We start from the raw sequence: 18,357 nt of genomic DNA, 5'->3' as shown, positions 1-18,357 counted from the left end.
GTTTAATGAACTAAGGAGTCCAACACAAGATAAAGGCAGATGGAATTTCTAGGAAATAACCAGTGCAAACAGAATGAGAAGGGAAATCTCCTGAGGGATGGATATATTGTCTGAGGTGGCTGAGGAGGATCGACATGTGTGGTAGGTGATAGCAATGGGCACAAAGAATCCACGCAGAGGGAAAAACAGGTAATTAGTAAACATCACACTTTTTACTTGTAGCTGTAAGCATTTAATTGATACCTACTTCCTGCCTCGAAAGTCAGGTGAGGAATATATTGGCCTAATAAAGAGTTTTGTTTTCAAACTCCTTGCCACTGCTGATGGGCCATGGACGAATGCTCTCCAAGTGGGGATGCTTTTCTTTCTTATAGCAGTAGACTTCTCCAACAGTTGCCTCCCCTTGCTTGGGCTGATTAACGGGATCAGTTCATTGCACTGCATGTTGCTCCATTGTTGAAGAGTGAGTTCTGACCACCGCTATCTTCCTTAATGGAATGTTTGGCATAGACCAGTAATGTGTGAGGCATCTTTCAGGTTAGAGGTGCTGAGGGACCCAACTGATCGAGAGAATCAAGTCTGCATTCCCCTTGCTCATATTCCAGCGGTAAATAGGAGAGATGCACTCATGTGACCTTTTCCTTAAAAGTCTCCGTCTCTCTTTCCCATCCTCTCTCCCCACTCACTTTTAGGGAAAAATATAGAATTTTTGTTGTAAAAGGACAAGAGCTCCACATCTACAAAAAAAAAAAAAAAAAAAGCAGGCAATTCTGAAAAGTACAAAGAAAAATCTAAACTTATTCCAGATCACAGTACCTTGACATAACCATTAGGATCAGTAGCTCAATATCCTAAATTTCTCCATAAATATAGACAGATGCAAGACTAAAGGACAGATAGATGAATAATTCAACAAAAATGTAATCCCATGATATTTTAGGAAAGTATTTTGATATTTCTTTTCACTGTAAAAAGAATATTTTCCCAATGTAAAAATAAGTTAAGCAATTCAGGAAAATACAACCATATCACCCACACAATTAGTTAGTGGAATCTCACATGTCTCTGTGCCCTTAGAGAAATATAAGAAGAGAAGAATAAACAGATAATGATAAGGATTTTTGATAAAAATCAGTTCATACTCCTCAGGCTATTTTTAAGTGTATATATATATTTTTAATGTAACAGGAGTAAAAGTACCCACTATGCAACTAAAATACTCATTCTACTTCATGATCTGTTTTTCACTACAAGATAATGTTCTTAATACAATCTCCTTGACACAAGAATAATTTTCCATTATATTTAGAGATTGTAGCCATTAGGTTTTTAAAACATTATGTCTTATCTGGAGAAAGTATCCATTGGATCCCTAAAACTGAAGGATGGAATAATTAGCACACTTTAATTTCCTGCTTCTCAAAATTCAGAAGGCTTGCTTCAGAACTTAACCCATTTAGCAGATCCTGCTAGTTGTCAGCCCTCTGGCTCTTACTCCTTTCTTTGCTGACCTAGTACTGATTTTCTTCAGGTATTAGTAAAATTATCACAGAAAGTAGACCTCGTCTGGTGCTAGAGAGGATTAAACAAGGATTAACCTAAGCCAAGCTGTCAATTTCATCCTCTTTATCAGTGACTGGTTTAGAGATCGCCATTTGGTCCACTGTTGCCCAATGGAATGCAAGAAAAAATCTGAGGCGAGGGAGTGCTTCTGGAAAAGATTTTTCTTCCTGGTAAAAAGGGAAAGACGGACAAAAAAGAATTTCTTTTTGCTTCTTTGTCCGTTTAAAATATTTTTATGTTGGAAAATTCTCTCACCAAAACATTCGAAAATGGCTCATCTACATTGTCAGAAAAAAAAAAGCAACACTCTATTCTGCTTTCATTCTTAAGGTTGTTTATTTCGTAAAGTGATTTGGGTAAAATGATAAATTGGAGTGATATGGTCGAAAGTCACTTAGTCAAAACAAGTGCAAACCTTTGCAATATGCTCGTCTTTGAGGAGATGATGTTTGAGACCTGATCCATTAGAAGGGCTGGGAGAAGAGGATTCTATGCCTTGGCTTTTCATTCTTTTAATGCTCTGTATTGATTAAGAGATAGTCTTGATTTCAATCTAACCAAATATATCAATGTTTCCTTTTTTGGCAAACTATTTTATATATTATTTTAAAAATCTTTCTCCTTCATATCTTCTAAAAGCTTTATAGTTTTTTCTTTGACACTTAGGTCTTGAAAACACTAGGAGCTGAGTTTTCTGCAGGCCTGAGTATCTATATGGTTACTCTATTCGGTCAGCACTATTTACCGTAAGCCCTTCCTTTCCCCAGGGATCCGTCATGTCACATCTCTCACGTATCAAGTGGTAGAGAGGCATTAATTTGCTTCTATGTTTTGTGTTCTTTTCAGTTTCTTTATTTTTACTTTTAATTTTTTAATTTTTTTTGTTTTTGAGGAAGATTAGCCCTGAACTAACATCTGTGCCCATCTTCCTCTACTTTATATGTGGGATGCCTACCACAGCATGGCTTGCTGAGTGGTGCCATGTCCACACCCAAGATCTGAACCAGTGAACCCTGGGCAACCAAAGTGGAACGTGCACACTTAACTGCTGTGCCAACTGGCTGGCCCCGACAATGTGTATCTTTTAATTTGTTAATATGGCAAAGTTTTTTTCATTGTTTGTTTTAATGTCAAACAATTCTTGCAGTTTGGGATGAAAACTTTATCATTATGTAACATTATTTTGTTTTACACACTTGTTTTACTAGTATTTTCTTTAACGTGTTTGCATTTATGTTCATGAATAGGGTTAGACTGTGCTTTTGTGTCATAATGTTTATCTCAGGTTTGGTATCAATGGCTTAAACACCAAGAGTATTTATTTTCTAACTTTATAAGAACTGTAAAGATCAAGGGTACTGGGTTTGTTAAATTAAAGGACCCAAAAAGGTATTCAAGGAGCCAGAATTGTGTGGACAAGCTCACACACTCAGGACACTCACACACACACTACAAACCATCCCTCACACTGATCTCTTCTTCCCACAGATCTCGTCAGAGCACCCTTCAGCTCTGGGTTCCTCCAGCTGTAGACCAGGGGATTCTGCAGAGCGTTGAAAAGGCTGCAAAATGATGGTAGACTCTTCCTTTGTTCTTGAGAATGGTTGCATCTAAGGGCCAGGTACGTGATAACAGCACTGCCAAGGAAGAACCCGACCACGCAGAGGTGGTAGGAGAGGTGGAGAAGGCCTTTCTGTGGCAATACCCAGACTGGATGCGGAGGATGGGAAACAGGATGTGTGTGTAGGACACCAGCACTGAGCAGAGGGGCCTGACTGAGACAAACATAGAGCCCACAAAGAGGATAATTTGGTTGAGCCTAGTGTCAGCACAGGCCTATTTGAATACTGATGTGATTTGACAGAGAGTGTGGTTGATTTTTTGTGGCCTATGAAAGGGCAGCCTCAGAATGAGAGCAATATGGATCAGAGCCAAGAGGAAGCTGAACAGCCAGCAAGTGGCAGCTAGGACAGTGCACACTCTCCAGCTTATGATGACAGCGTAATGCAGGGGATGGCAGATTGCCACATACCGATCATAGGACATCATCCCCAAACTCGCACACTGTGACAGCACATGCCAAATACAGAAAAGTCTGAAGGCTGTGTGGAGTGAAGGAGACAGTTTTCTTCTGCATTATAAGGTTTGCCAGCATCTTCAGGAAAATGCTGGAGGCATACGACATGTACACGATGGCCAAGTTTGAGAGAAAGAAGTACATTGGGGTGTGCAGTCTGGAGTCCAGGCAAATGAGCCCCAGAATCATCACATTTCCCATCAGGGCAAGGCTGTAGAATGACAAGAAGAACCCAGAGAGGAAAATTTCAAGTTCTGGGTCAAGCTGGAATCCCAGCAGGATGACTTCTGTGATGCATATCTGGTTGTTTCCTATGTTCTTTCAACAGATAAATACAATGCTATACTTAGGACAGAGAGTTTTAGAGCTGAGGGATAGAAAAGGCAAAAAGTGATATGCTCATGCAGAGTGAGAATTTATGCCCTAGGCCACAGATTAGTAATTCATGGACCCAGTCCAGTCCAAAGTCCTGTGATGCTGATCTGCTAATTTGGCTTTGAGAGATATTTAAAAATTTTAGGTATTGACCAATTTCTAAAATTAGGAGATCTCACATAAAAATTGAGGTCTCTGGCTTCTTTTAAAAAGGCAGGTTTGCTATTTCTTGAAATTCATTGTAAGCAATAATCAGCTGAAGCTAATGAGAACGTAGAAGTCGATCCTCCTTCATTTACCATTCTCTCCATTAATCCCTATTTTCTTCCAGAAATTGAAGCTTACTGACACTTAACAATTTTGGCGTTGCACTTACACTATTGGTTGTATATTTACTTAAGAAGAAAGTGAAGATTTATACTCAAGATGAGTTCCTAAGTTCTCCTCTACTTCAAACACGTGGAAATGAGAGATAAAAATATAAAATGCAGATCCCCCAAATATATAGCCAGAGCTTAAAATAAAATGATTCTTCCATATTCAGAACTGAATCAGAAACATGATATGCTCTAAGTATGAAAGCAGAGAATGGTGGTTTTTGAGTGTGGAATCAGCCTTCATGGAGAAACTCAGCTTGGAGTCAAGGGAAGTTTTGAGCTATGGGATACTAATATGATTGCTTGAAACTAAGGGCTTGGGTTGGGCCCATGAAAGGGGGTATAAAACAGCTGTTGGGCTGCAGGATAAGGAGACTATAAAGAAGTCAGTATGCTTGCTGACGCTCTCATTAGATCACTAGAACCTGGGACACTATTATAAGGCCTGATTCTGTGATGAAAGGCACATGGAGCCAGGTGAAGATCAATCAAAACTCAAAACCACAGGACAGGAAGAAAAGGTGAAAAAACCAAACTGACATCAAAATAATAATAAAACCAAAAAATTTTCACTCAAAATGTGTATCTAAAGCACGTTTTAGAAACAAACAAATTTTATGCTAAAGAGGAAAAACTAAGTAAACAATTGAAGCCTTGAATTCGTTCAAGTTGAAATTAAATATAATTTAATTATCTCAGTCTTCCAAAGACTGTAATATAAGGACAGTTAGGATGTTCCAATAGATTAATAAAGGCATAATATTTACTAAAATGCTTGAGAAATTAAGAAAAATAAGAAGGTAGCCATGAAAAGACAATCAGTGTATAAAAACAGATCAACTACTGACCTTGAGGTAAGAAATACAGCCACATAATTTTCAAGAATCAATAAAGAGGTCCTATAGGAAGTGGATAGAAAATAGATACAAAGAATAAACTCTGAAAAATGCCAGTATTTACAGATTTGGGGAATAAGGAGGAACTAGCAAAGGAGACTGAGAAGGAGCAGCCAGAAAGGTAGAAGGGCCTTTAGGGGAGCAAAAATCAATGCTCTGGCGGCAGTTATCACTCCGCATCAGTCTTCACTTCCTGCTTGTGCAGACTCTTAAGGTCAACTGGGGATGTGAGTTTAAAGCCTTCTGATTTTTCCCTTGTAGATGCTCATAATCCTGAATATGCACTCATCCCTGCACATGTACGTGGTCCTCTCTATGCCCAGGAACATGTCAAAGCCTTTCAAAGCCACTATGGTCATCTCATTCCTCAACTTTTCCTTTGAAGTTTTGGTCAGATTGTTTGGGGCCATATTTTCACATGTAATGCCTGTTATCAGCACCACTGGCATCATTGATGTTTAACAATGCTGCTTATTGTTTTCCATAAATACACAATGAGAGAGCTGAACCAGGTCAAATAAACACAAATTTTGTGAGTAGGATTATCTGGGAGGGTGCCAGAGTAGTAAAATAATGATGGATATCAAAGTGTGAGGCATTGGAGGAGCTTCAAGCCTGTTTTGTTCCCTCCAGAGGCTGCAAAGATGGTGGTTTTCACCATGATTGTGTGGCTGTAAGTTTTCTAGGCTACCACAGAGCTGTATTGATGGTGACGGGAATGGAACGAGATAAAATGCCACAAAGCTCACTGTTCTTAACAAGGTCAGCAGTTTTTCTTGCATTAACACTGCCCAGATTGTTGCCTTTTTTCAATTTCTAGAGATATTAAAAAGTTGATTTTGACAAGTTTGTCAGTGTTCTCTTTTTCTTTATGGAGCAGAGGACTTCCAGAGATCCTTACTCTGTTCTTCCTACTGACCAATGCCTATATCTTTGAAGGAAAAGCATATTTCCTGTCTACCCAGATGGCATACAACTATTCTTCACACTAAATGAGCTTAGATAAATATAAGGAAACTTTTCTAGCCCTTCATATCTCTAACTCTTGTCTGTTTAGAACACTTTAGAACTAGGTTTCTGAGGGTCATGCCAAATCATACTGCACCTGTCCCATTCTAACTGGTGTTTTTAACATGAAGTTAGCAAAGATTTAGCACGGATGAGATTCCTTTTTGCTCTTTTGAACTCAATCTGCTCATCTTCAGCCTGGTTTGGTGATTGAAGACAATATACATACACGCACATGCACACACACACACATATACTTTCCATAATGGTATTTATCTTCACATGGCTCTAATCTCTTTAGGCAAATTTTGATTATATAGTCATGCATCACTTAATGACAGGGATATGTTCTAAGAAAAGCATTGTTAGGCGATTTTGTCATTTGTGCAAACAACAGAGTGTACTTACACAAACCTAGATGGTATAGCCTACTACACACTTAGGCTATATGGTACTAATCTTATGGGACCACCATTGTATATGTGGTCTGTCGCTGACCAAAACATCATTACACAGTACGTGACTGTTGTTGGGGAAGTGGGAGAATTCCCCCCTGCCTTTCCTTAAGGTTTTTATGGCTGGTTAAATAATCAAAGAGGCAGGTTAGCAAGAGAAAATCAAACAAAATTTAATAGCATATGTACATGGGAGAAAACCAGAAGAAACTAAGTTACTCAGCCATCTGGCTGAGGCCACCTGTTTAAGTATCCTCAGCTACAGAGAAGGAGGACGTTGGGGATAGAGATTTGGGACTTAAAAGGGGAGGAAGACAATTTACATAGAGATGGAATGCAAACGTTTGTTAAACAGGTTTTGCTAGGTCCAAAAAATGGGTTTGTTGGTATCCTTTTCGCACACCTATTTTACAGCATACTATAGCTGTCATATGGTATGAGCTGCTTCCTGGAACAGGCCTTCTGTGTCAAAGTCTTTTAGGCAGTTTGGGGGGCGAAGGTCAGATGCTCTTCCTGAGTCTTTGGAGTCTTCATTGTCTTCAGCTCAAAATAGTCCGCATATCTGAGTGGCGCATCTTGGAGTGGCCTGCCCTGAACCCCATCAGTTCTGTATAATTATTTCAGAGTCTCAGAGAAACGCAATGCTTGGGTAAATTTATAAACAATCTTGATGTGATTATTGTGCTTTTATAAAGTGAGAATTAACCTGACAACATCTAAGATATTCACTTTGTGTAATGATACTAGAGGTAATGTTATTTTTTTTCCAAAAGATCTCAGTAAAAGACTTTTACAATTAAGAAAGAAAATTTTTGTTCCAAACTTGAAATAAACAAACTATCTGTTTTTCTTTTCTTTTTCCATAGTGGAGAATTTTCCATAGCTGCTTGAATGTTATATTGGTAATTGACTTCTTTTTTTTTTTTTGAGGAAGATTAGCTCTGAGTTAACATCTGCCACCAATCCTCCCCCGTTTTGCTGACGAAGATTGGCCCTGAGCTAACATCCATGCCCATCTTCCTCTACTTTATGTGGGATGCCTACCACAGAATGGCTTGCCAAGTGGTGCCATGTCCACACCTGGCATACGAATTGGCAAACCCCAGGCTGCCAAAGTGGAACGTGCGAACTTAACCACTGCGCCACCAGGCTGGCCCCAGTAATTAACTTCTTTTTGACAGTGCCTGGCACTCTGTTAACTAATATTTATTTGATTCTCTTTTACACCTCTGAGATAATGTATGAGTTTGCTAGGGCTGCCATAACAAACTGCCACAGACTGGGTTGCATAAACAATAGAAATTAATTTTCTCCCAGTCCTGAGGGTTACTAGTTTGAGATCAAGATGTTGACAAGGTTGGTTTCTTCTGAGTCCTCTCTTCTTGGTTTGCAGATGGCTGTCTTTTCCATGTGTCTTCAGTGGTCTTCCCTCTCTTTATGCCTAGTCCTAACCTCCGCTTTTATGAGGATTATAATGGATTTTACAGGATTATAATGGATTAGGGCCATTTTAATTCCTCATGTTAACGTAATTACCTTTATAAAACCATGTCTCCAAAAAGTCACATTTTGAGGTACTATGGGGCAATGATTTCAACATATTAAATTTGAGGGAACACAGTTCAGTCCAAAACAGATAATTACTTGCTTGTCTGACAATGAAACCTTATTACGTGGTATGTATTATACACAGCCACAAATCAACTTGCTAACATTTCTTTCTCAGGTATATGACTTGACATTTCAGAATAATCATATCTTTTGCAATATAGTCCAGGATAATATTGCCCCAGTTCTTACCTACCTACTAATATAGACCTCAGTTGAAAAACAGAACTGTTAACTGGAGCAGTTTGCCATTTGTGTAAAATTATGTATAAATGCCCTTGCCAAACCCTCTTCAAACTGGTGACAACTATTATTTTCATGTTGCTTTAATCATTGATGAGCTTAACAAAAATTTTTCATGCTGAGGATTAAATTTTCAAAAACAATTCTTTCATAATATTTAGTGCTTTGTTGAGGCCTTGAGAAAATACGTAATACCATACAGTGATGTTGGGAGCCTAACGCCTCATGTCTTTCAGAGGGCAATTTGGTGCATTATAGCAAACATTAAATACAGACTCCATTTCTTTAATGCTTCTAGGATTTTTTCAGGCTATTTTATATTCTACCAGCTTCTTCTTTTTTTTTTTTTGGAGGAAGATTAGCCCTGAGCTAACTACTGCCAGTCCTCCTCTTTTTTGCTGAGGAAGCCTGGCCCTGAGCTAACATCCATGCCCATCTTCCTCTACTTTATATGTGGAACACCTACCACAGCATGGCATTCCAAATGGTGCCATGTCCGCACCCGGGATATGAACCGGCAAACCCTGGGCCTCTGAGAAGCAGAACGTGCGAACTTAACCACTGCGCCACCAGCCAGCCCCTCTTCCAGCTTTTGATAAGTTATATTTTAGCAGATATTTGTCCATATGGTTTAAGTTTTCAAATTTATTGACTGAAATTTATTCAAGTTTTGCTTATTGTTCTTATATGTCTGCTAGATTTGTAGTTATATCATTATTTTCATTCTATTATTTATGTTTTCTTTGTCACTTTCCTTTCTTAGAGTAATGCTTATTGATGCATAATTTACACATATTAAAATTCATCATTTTAAACTAGTTACCTGAGTTTTGACAAATATTTACAACCACCGTAAACAAGACAGACAGTATTTCCAAAAGTTATCTTGTCTCAGTTTGTGGTCAATGCCCTCTTCCCTCCCCCAGCTTCAGGCAGCCATTCATCCCATTTCTATGCTTGTAATTTTGCCTTTTCCAGCATGTTAAAATAAATGTAATCATATCAAATGTAGCCTTTTGTGTCTGTCTTATTTCGTTTGCAGCATTACCATCAAGATTAATGCGAACTGTTGCGTTTATCAGTAGTTCACTTCTTTTTATTGCTGAGTAGTGCCCCATTGTATGGATGTACCACAATTTGTTAATACATTCACTAGTTGACGGATATTGAGTTGTCTCCAAATTTTTGGCAATTATGAAATAAGCCAATATACACATTAGGGTACAGGATACATATTTTTAATTTCTTTTGGGTAAATTCCTAGAAGTGGGGTTTTTAGAATATAAGGTATCTACTTAACATTTTAAAAAACTACCAAACTCTTAAGTGGCTGTACAATTTTGCGTTTCTACCAGGAGTGCATTAGAGTTTCATATGCGCCACATCATCATTTGGGCTTGGTATTGGCAGTTTTTTAAATTTTAGGCATTCTAACAGATATGTAGTGGCATCTCATTATGATTTTACTTGTAATTTCCTAATGGACTAGTGATGCTGGGCATCATTCACTTGCATATTTGCCATATAAATTCTCCTTTTATTTCTTTGCTTTCCTTATTGCAGTGCGATATTGAATAGGAGTGCTGAGAGTGAACATCCTTGATTGTTCCTGATCTTGGAAGGGAAGCATTCAATCTTTCACCATTAAGATTGCAGTCAATTATTAAAACTTTGTTGACGTCCTTTTTCATATTGAGGAAATGCTCTTCCATTTATAGATTCCTTAGTGTTTATTGTTAATGAATATTGAGTTTTGTCAAACATTTTTCCTGCATCCATTGAGGTAATCATTTTTTTAAATCTCTATAGTCCTGATACGGTGATATACATTGATTGATTTTTTTTTAATGTTTTATTTTGAACTAGTTTTAGACTTACAGAAATTTTTACAAATATAGTACAAAAAGTTTCCCCTAACATTAACATATCACATAACCATAGTACAGACAACAAAACCAGAAAATTAACATTGGCGCAATTAATGTTAAATAATTTCCTTTTCAGCTGAATTATAGTGCTTAATATAATTTCATCAGTTTTCCCACTTCTTTTTTTAAATTTAGAATGCTATCCAGTATCCCACATTGCATTTTCTTTTTATTTCTCTTTAGTCTCCTTCATTCTGTAACAGTTTCAATCTATCTTCGTCTTTCATATCTTCACACTTTTGAGGAGTGTTGATCAATTGAATGGTGTGCTAACTTGCGTTCTTTACTGTAAACTCAACTTGGAAATAATATATTTATTTTTTATATAGCTGGATTCACTTTACTAATATTTAAAAGTTTTTTTTATATCTGTCACCATGAGCGATTTTGATCTGTAGTTTTCTTTTCCTAAAATTTGTGATGTTTTTGTCTGGTTTTGATATCAGGATAATGCTTAAATAATTAGTTGGGGAAAGTTACTTCTGTTTCAATTTTGTAGAAGACTTTGGTAGAACTTATAATATTTCTTCCTTAAATGTTTGGTCCAATTCACCAGTGAAACTATTTGGCCTGTGGTTTTTTTTGTGGGAAGGTTTTAAACTACAAACTCAATTTCTTTTAGATAGAGGGTAGTTCACTTTTCTTCTTGTGAGAGTTTTGGCAGCACACATCTTTCAAAAAATTTTCCATTTCATTTAATAGTCGAAGGTATTGACATAAAATATATTCTAGTGGTTTTGTCTTTATTCTTTTGATGTCTGTAGGATCAGTAGTGATGTCACCACATCCATTTTTTTTATATTGATAATTTGTGTCTTTTCTCTTTTTTTTTGGTCAGCCTGGAGAGAAGTTTATCAATTTTATTGATATTTTCAGAGAATCAGCTTTGATTTCCTTGATTTTCTCTATTGTTTTTCTGTTTTTTATTTCATTGGTTTCCGCTCTTATCTTTATTATTTTTCCTTAGGTTTATGTCCTTTATTTTGCTTGTAATGCTTTTGCCTGCTGATTATGAACACTTTTATCATTTGCATGACTGAATAATCTTTATTTCTTTCATTTTTTCTTTTTTTAATTTATTTTCTCAAGCATAGAATTCTGGGTTGGCATTTTTTGCTTTCAGTTCTTCTGTTAATCTTGTCTTTGTTCCTCTGTATATATTGTGTCTTTTTTTTTCCTTACAACTGCTTTTATAATTTTCTATTTATTGTTGCTTTTCAACATTTTGATACAGTACTTTGAGATGTTTTTCTTTATTTTTTTAATGCTTGGGGTTTGTTAAGCTGCTCAGAAGTGTGGTTTCATTCTTTTCATCATATTTGGAAATTTGGGGTTAATATTTCTTGACTATTGGTTGTGTCTGCCCCTAGACCCAATCTCTCTTTTTCCTTCCAGGACTCTGACTTAAGGTTTGATGTTCCTCACAGCTTATTGAAGCACTATTCAGTTTTTTCAGTATTTTTTCACTCTTTCATTTTGGATAGTTTCTATTGTTATGTCTGCAAGTTCTCAAGTCTCTTCTTCTGCAGTGTGTAGTCTGCTACTGATTCCATCCAGTGTATTTTTCATTTAGAAATCTATTTTTCATCACCTTGTAGTTTGAATTGGGTGTTTTAATATCTTTGGTTTCTTTCTTCATCATACTTACATTTTCCTCTAGCTTCTTTAACATGTGAAATATAACGGCTATTTTAATGTGCTTGTATCCTAATTATCTCAACTGGGTCTTTTCTATATATATGTCTATTGATTGTTTTTTCTCCTCATTATGAATTTTTTTGGTTCCTCTCTTTGTGTTGTGGCCTAGAAATTATCCTGCCTCTTTGAATGCCTGGAAATTTTTTTATTGGATTATAGACATTGCAGGTTTTATGTTTTGGAGTGGTGAAGAATTTTTCTTTCCTTTAAATATTTCTGCACTTTGTTCTGGGAAGTAGTTAACTTGCTTGGAATTTTTTTGATCTTTTGAGGCTTTCTTTCAAGGGTTGTTAGGTTGGATTCAGAATAAGCTGAAGTGTAAGGTCAATTTGCCCTTTTAGCAAGGTTATACTTTCTGAGGACTCTACTCGATGACTTGTGTGTTGGAGGTCTTTCCATTCCGGCCGGTGAGAATATCAGCTGTTCTGAGCCCCGTGTTACCTCCAGAGATCACTCTGTTTGCTCCTTTCTGGCGGTTCTTTCCTTGGCCTTGGCAGGTTCCGCACGTACACTCAAAGATTAGTAATCAGCAGAAGATTGAAGGATACCCATGTTCAGACAATAAAAGCTCCCTCTCTTTGCAGCTCCCTCCTCTTTGGTGTTCTGTCGCAAATTATGTCTTCTCAACTCAGGATGGGCATGGGTTCTGTTTGGGTTCCCTCTCCTCATCCTGTGGACTGGAAGCTCTCCCTAGGCAGTGAGCAGGGGCACTTATGGGTCACTCCATTTGTTTCCCTTCTCTCAGGAATCACTGTCTTGCATTGACTGTTGTCCAATGTATGAAAACCATTGTTTAATATATGTTGTTCAGTTTTCTAGTTGTTTAAAGTAGGAGAATAAATACCATGACTATTATTCCATTATCACCAGAAACTGAATTCACAATGACTTTTGATATTGATTTATTTAATCAAAAAACCATGCCTAATTATTTTATTAATTGTCGTATTTATCTATAGATTATTTTGTATTCTTTATATAGAAAATTGTATAATCTGCAAATAAAATAACTGTACTGCTACTTTCTTTTCAATCCTCATATTATTATGTTTTTTTCCCTGTATTCTTGCACTGGCTACAGCCATTAGTATAATGTTAAACAAAGGTGAATATAACAACATTATTGTTTTGTTTCTGAAATTACAGGGAATACTTTCGAAATAATTGCTATAAATATGATGTTTACTCTGTATGTATTTTATCAGATTAGTAAATTCTCTGTTTTTCAATCATGAGTGTATGCTAAATTTATTTATTTTTTCCTAAAGACTTTATTTTTTTCCTTTTTCTCCCCAAAGCCCGCCGGTACATAGTTGTATATTCTTCGTTGTGGGTCCTTCTAGTTGTGGCATGTGGGATGCTGCCTCAGCGTGGCTTGATGAGCAGTGCCATGTCTGCGCTCAGGATTCGAACCAACAAAACACTGGGCTGCCTGCAGCGGAGCGCACGAACTTAACCACTTGGCCACAGAGCCAGCCCCAAGTGTATGCTAAATTTAAAATTATCTTCTGTGTGTCTATTAATATGATCACATGATTTTTTCTCCTTTTACTTTATTAACATGGTTAAGAACATCAATTTTTTTCTGATATTAAACCAAACTTTCCTTCTTGAATACAACTGAGTTTGTCATGATGTGTTAGCTTTATAGACTAATGGATGTAGTTTCCTATTATTTTGTTTGAGAGCTTCCCATCTGTCTTCCTGAGTCAGATTGAAGTGTAATTTTCCTTTCTTTTTCTTTCCCAGTCAACTTTTGGTATGGTAGTCGTCCTAACCTCATGCAATGAGTAATGATATGATCCTTTATTTTTCTCTGCTTGCACAGTCTTGTGCAAATTTGAAAGAATTTGTTCTTTAATATTTGATAGAATTCCCAATAACACCATCAAATACATTACTGAACTCAAATCCTTTTCATCAGCCCAGCATTCCTCCTAAAAGAGGTGAGGTAGATTTGATATTTTTTCTTAGCACATGTATTTCTTTCTGTTTTGAAAATTTAGAAGATTTTCTTGTCTTTAGTATAAGTGATCCTATTTGTAGGGTTTCCTAAAATCCTTAGAAATGGCTCTGATACAAGATCTATGGTTCTTTCAGCATCCTAGGACAATAATTCTTTGTCGTATACTGGACATAGCTCACAGTAGCTATGCATTCTCTGGTTCTCCACATATATTTTGTGGTGATTTTTTTGTGATGTTTCATTTCTTTCATAGTTTTAAGATTTATCTTCTTGAAGGAGGCAATATTTTTCTAATCTCTGTTACCTACTAAATAGTATTTTTCAAGGGATGAGACTACTCCTTTGTTGCTCTCCTTTCATCAAATGATATTAAAATCCTTTATAAGGCCCAGCCCTGCAGCCAAGTGGTTAAAGTTCTACCTGCTTGCCTTCAACAGCCCAGGTTAGCAGATTCAGATCCAGGGCATGGACCCACTCCACTTACCAGCCACGCAATGGCAATGTCCTACATACGAAAAAATAGAGGAAGATTGGCAATGGATGTTAGCTCAGGGTGAACTTCCTCAGTAAAAAAAATATATATATATATACATATATTTTATAGTAAACCGTAATCCATTGCCAAGACTAATACAAAAAAGGCAGAGAAACAAATGAAACAAACAATATCGGGAAAGAAAAAGAGACATTCCTAGATTCTATATACATTAAACATATACAAGAAGACATCAACAAATTTAGGACAATAAATTTGAAAAGTTAGATGAAGCAGACAAATTCCTAGGAAAAATAAACTTACCAAAGGGGACACATGAAGAAACAGAACAGTCATACATACTAAGAAATTTGAATCCATATTTAAGAATTTTCTATCAAAGAAGACTTCAGGGGCCCTCCCAGCGGCACAGCAAATAAGTTGGCGCATTCCGATTCAGCGGCCTAGGGTTCGCCCATTCAGATCCCAGGTACGGGCATGGCACCACTTGGCAAACCAGGCTGTGGCAGGCCTCCCACATATAAAGTGGGGGAAGATAGGCACAGATGTTAGCTCAGGGCCAGCCTTCCTCAGCAAAAAGAGGAGGATTGGCAGCAGAGGTTAGCTCAGGGCTAATCTTCCTCAAAAAACAAAACAAAACAGAAAACTTCAGGCTAAATGGCTTCACCAAATATATAAAGAAGAAATGACACTAGCCATGCACAAAAGTCATTTCACGTGTATATATTTAAGATGTAAAAGCCAATTACAGTTTTATATAATTTAAAAGATACTATCTATCATACTCAACAGAATAGAAATGTCACTTCTCCCCAAATTTATTTTTAGATGGAATCCAAATAAAAATTTCAGCAAGCATTTTTCCTGGAAGTTTTCAAGGTAATTTTAGAATCAGATTGGAAATTCAAAAGGCCATGAACAGCCAAAAGAATTTGAAATGTAGAGTCAAGTTGAAAGATTCACACTACGATAAAACAAGTTTTAATATAAGTCTATAGTAATTAAGACAATGTAATATCATTACAACAATGGATAAATAGACCAATCGGTCAGAAAAAAGAATCTAGAAAACAATGTACACGTATAAGTTGAAATTCGATCTATGTCAACATAGGAGAATAGTGAAGAAGGATATTTTCTATGTGGACACCCAATCTGGGCTCCTATCTCATGTCATACACAGAAATAAATTTCAGATATATTGTTGATCTAAATGTAAAAAAGATCTAAAAGATGAAAGTTCCCAGAAGAAAACTTTGAAGAATAACTTCATGATTTGGGATAGCCAAAGATTTCTCACTCAAGACTCAAAAAAGCAGTAACTATATGAAAAACAGTTGATAAATAGAAACATTTTAAAATTTAAATAGAACTACAAAACAATTAAGTACATCTCTTTAACAGGGGCACCATTAAGAGAATGAAAAAGTAAGCCACAATTTGGAAGAAAATTTTTGTGGTACATATAAGCAATAAATGACTCATATTCAAAATATGTAAAGAACTAAAATCAATAGGAAAAAGAGTGATAACCCAATGGAAAAATGGGCAAGAAATTGAACACCCACCTCAGAAAATTGAATATCCAAATGGCCAATAAATATTTTAAAATGTGCACAACTTTGTTAGTCATCAGAGTAATGTAAAATATAGTCACAACAAGATACCATTATATACCCAATAGCATTGCTAAAATGAGAAAAACTGACAGTAGAGAAAGGTTAGAACAAAGAAGTACTTATACATAGTTGGCGGGAACAGAACCGGTACAACTGTTTCAACAAAACTGACAATATTAGCTAAAGCTGGACATGCACATAATGTAAGCAATTGCACACATATATGACACAAGATACGTGTGGGGGCCAACCCAGTGGCACAGCCGTTAAGTGTGCACGTTCTGCTTCGGCAGGCCAGGGTCCACACGTTTGGATCACAGGTGTGGACATGGCACTGCTTGGCAAGGCATGCTGTGGTGGGCATCCCACATATAAAGTAGAGGAAGATGGGCATGGATGTTAGCTCAGGGCCAGTCTTCCTCAGCAAAAAGAGGAGGATTGGCAGCAGATGTTAGCTCAGGGCTGATCTTCCTCAAAAAAAAAAAAAAAGATGGGGGTGTGCGTGTGTGTGAGAAAGAGAATGTTCATAGTGTTGGTTTCAATAGCCACAAACTAGAAACAACCTAGATGTCTATCAATAGAAGGGATGTATAATTTGAGATGCTTTAAGTGGGTAATAAATTTTTATAGTATTTGTGGAATATGAGGGCAGACATCTAGATACACACATAGTCAAATATTTTGACAGTGTCCAGTTAAAAGGAGCCTTCCAATAGTGAGACAAAATGGGGAAAAGTCTCACAAAATATTTGCATCAGCTGCGAAGAGAAGATTGATCATAGCTCATGTACAACTTCAGAGTCATGTCATAGGAAATATTGCTCAAAGGTCCCACAGGTAGTCTGTGAATGAGTGGGCACTTTGGGTCAAATAGTCTCAATCCCGAGTACACGGACAGAAAGTCACGGGCAAGTTACAACTTCCTCACAGTGAAACTTCGACAAAGACTTAGGAGAATGTCTCCAGGGGAACTAGGGCTGTGGATTCTCTTCTCGTATTTCTAGGTCAGGAAAAACTAAATTCTCATTTGCAAATTCTCTGAAGTTGAGGTGAGAGTTTAAGGTGAGAGAATCACCATGCAGAGAAGGAGAAGTCAGAGAAGTCTAACAAGCACAGCATAATTGGCCTGCAGAGATTTTATCTCTGAGGGAAAAGAAAGTTACTTTTTCCAAATCCCACATCTTGCCTCGCCCCGCTCTTCTGGGGCAATGCTGGCCTCCTGTCCTGGAGTAGGGCAGTCATGCTCAGAGGCTGTCGAGTAGGTTCTTAAGATCATGAGTCAGGAAACCAGGGTTTCCTTAACCCACAGCTTCTTCCTAGGCTCATGTGACAATTGGATTGAATTTGGTTACTGGAGAGAGAAGTGTCCCATTTTGGCAATTGGTTTTAAGAAGACACATTTTAGGTAGCCAAACTAAGGGGAAGTTCTTTCAGATACCTCTGAGAAGTGAAGCACTTACCACAGGGCTTTGACTGCATTCATGGGAATCACCGGGTGTAGCCACTACACCCAGGGTACTGGTCATGTTCTCCGTACCACACAGCACCCCTCAGCACCTGCCCACTGCTGGAATCTGGACCAAAGGACAGATTTGTGTTGACTGGCTCATTCTTAAACGATGAAGGTCAGACGGTAACTTCATCTGGATAACTGACTAAACTTTCTGTTGCTCCAAGAAGTGTGGGCGATGCATAAGGAAGTGGGGATGGGGTGGGGAGAGCAACTTAGCCAATTAACGTCTTTCGGACATCTCAGGCTTTCCAAGTGGCGTCTTTTTTGAGAAGAACACTTGTGATGTCTAACTTTAGGGAACTTGAATCACAAATCCAGAAAGGAGAGGTGGTGCAGGCAGTGCTGTTAAATTACTCTTGTTGTCAGTTAGAACACCTCCATCTTGCCTTTGAACATCTGTTTTAAACTTTTATTTATATATGAAATTTTCAAAAATGTTTTAAAAATTTTACTTTTTAACCTTTTTTTTGGGTTAAAATCATTCCTTTTATTCTTGGCATCATGTCCTTACTCTATACCCTCCCTCCCTCCCTCC

General features: G+C 37.3%; 1 pseudogene; it reads right to left on the bottom strand.

The window, feature by feature from the left end:
- Nucleotides 1-1,598: 1,598 nt before the first annotated feature.
- On the bottom strand, nucleotides 1,599-17,835 carry LOC103556948 (olfactory receptor 2A12-like; annotated as a pseudogene).
- Nucleotides 17,836-18,357: the final 522 nt, after the last annotated feature.

Source organism: Equus przewalskii, chromosome 4 (assembly GCF_037783145.1).
Source record: "Equus przewalskii isolate Varuska chromosome 4, EquPr2, whole genome shotgun sequence".
Taxonomy (NCBI): Eukaryota; Metazoa; Chordata; class Mammalia; order Perissodactyla; family Equidae; genus Equus; species Equus przewalskii.
The sequence above is the reverse complement of the archived record's forward strand: the minus strand, read 5'-3'. Positions and strand labels throughout refer to the sequence as shown.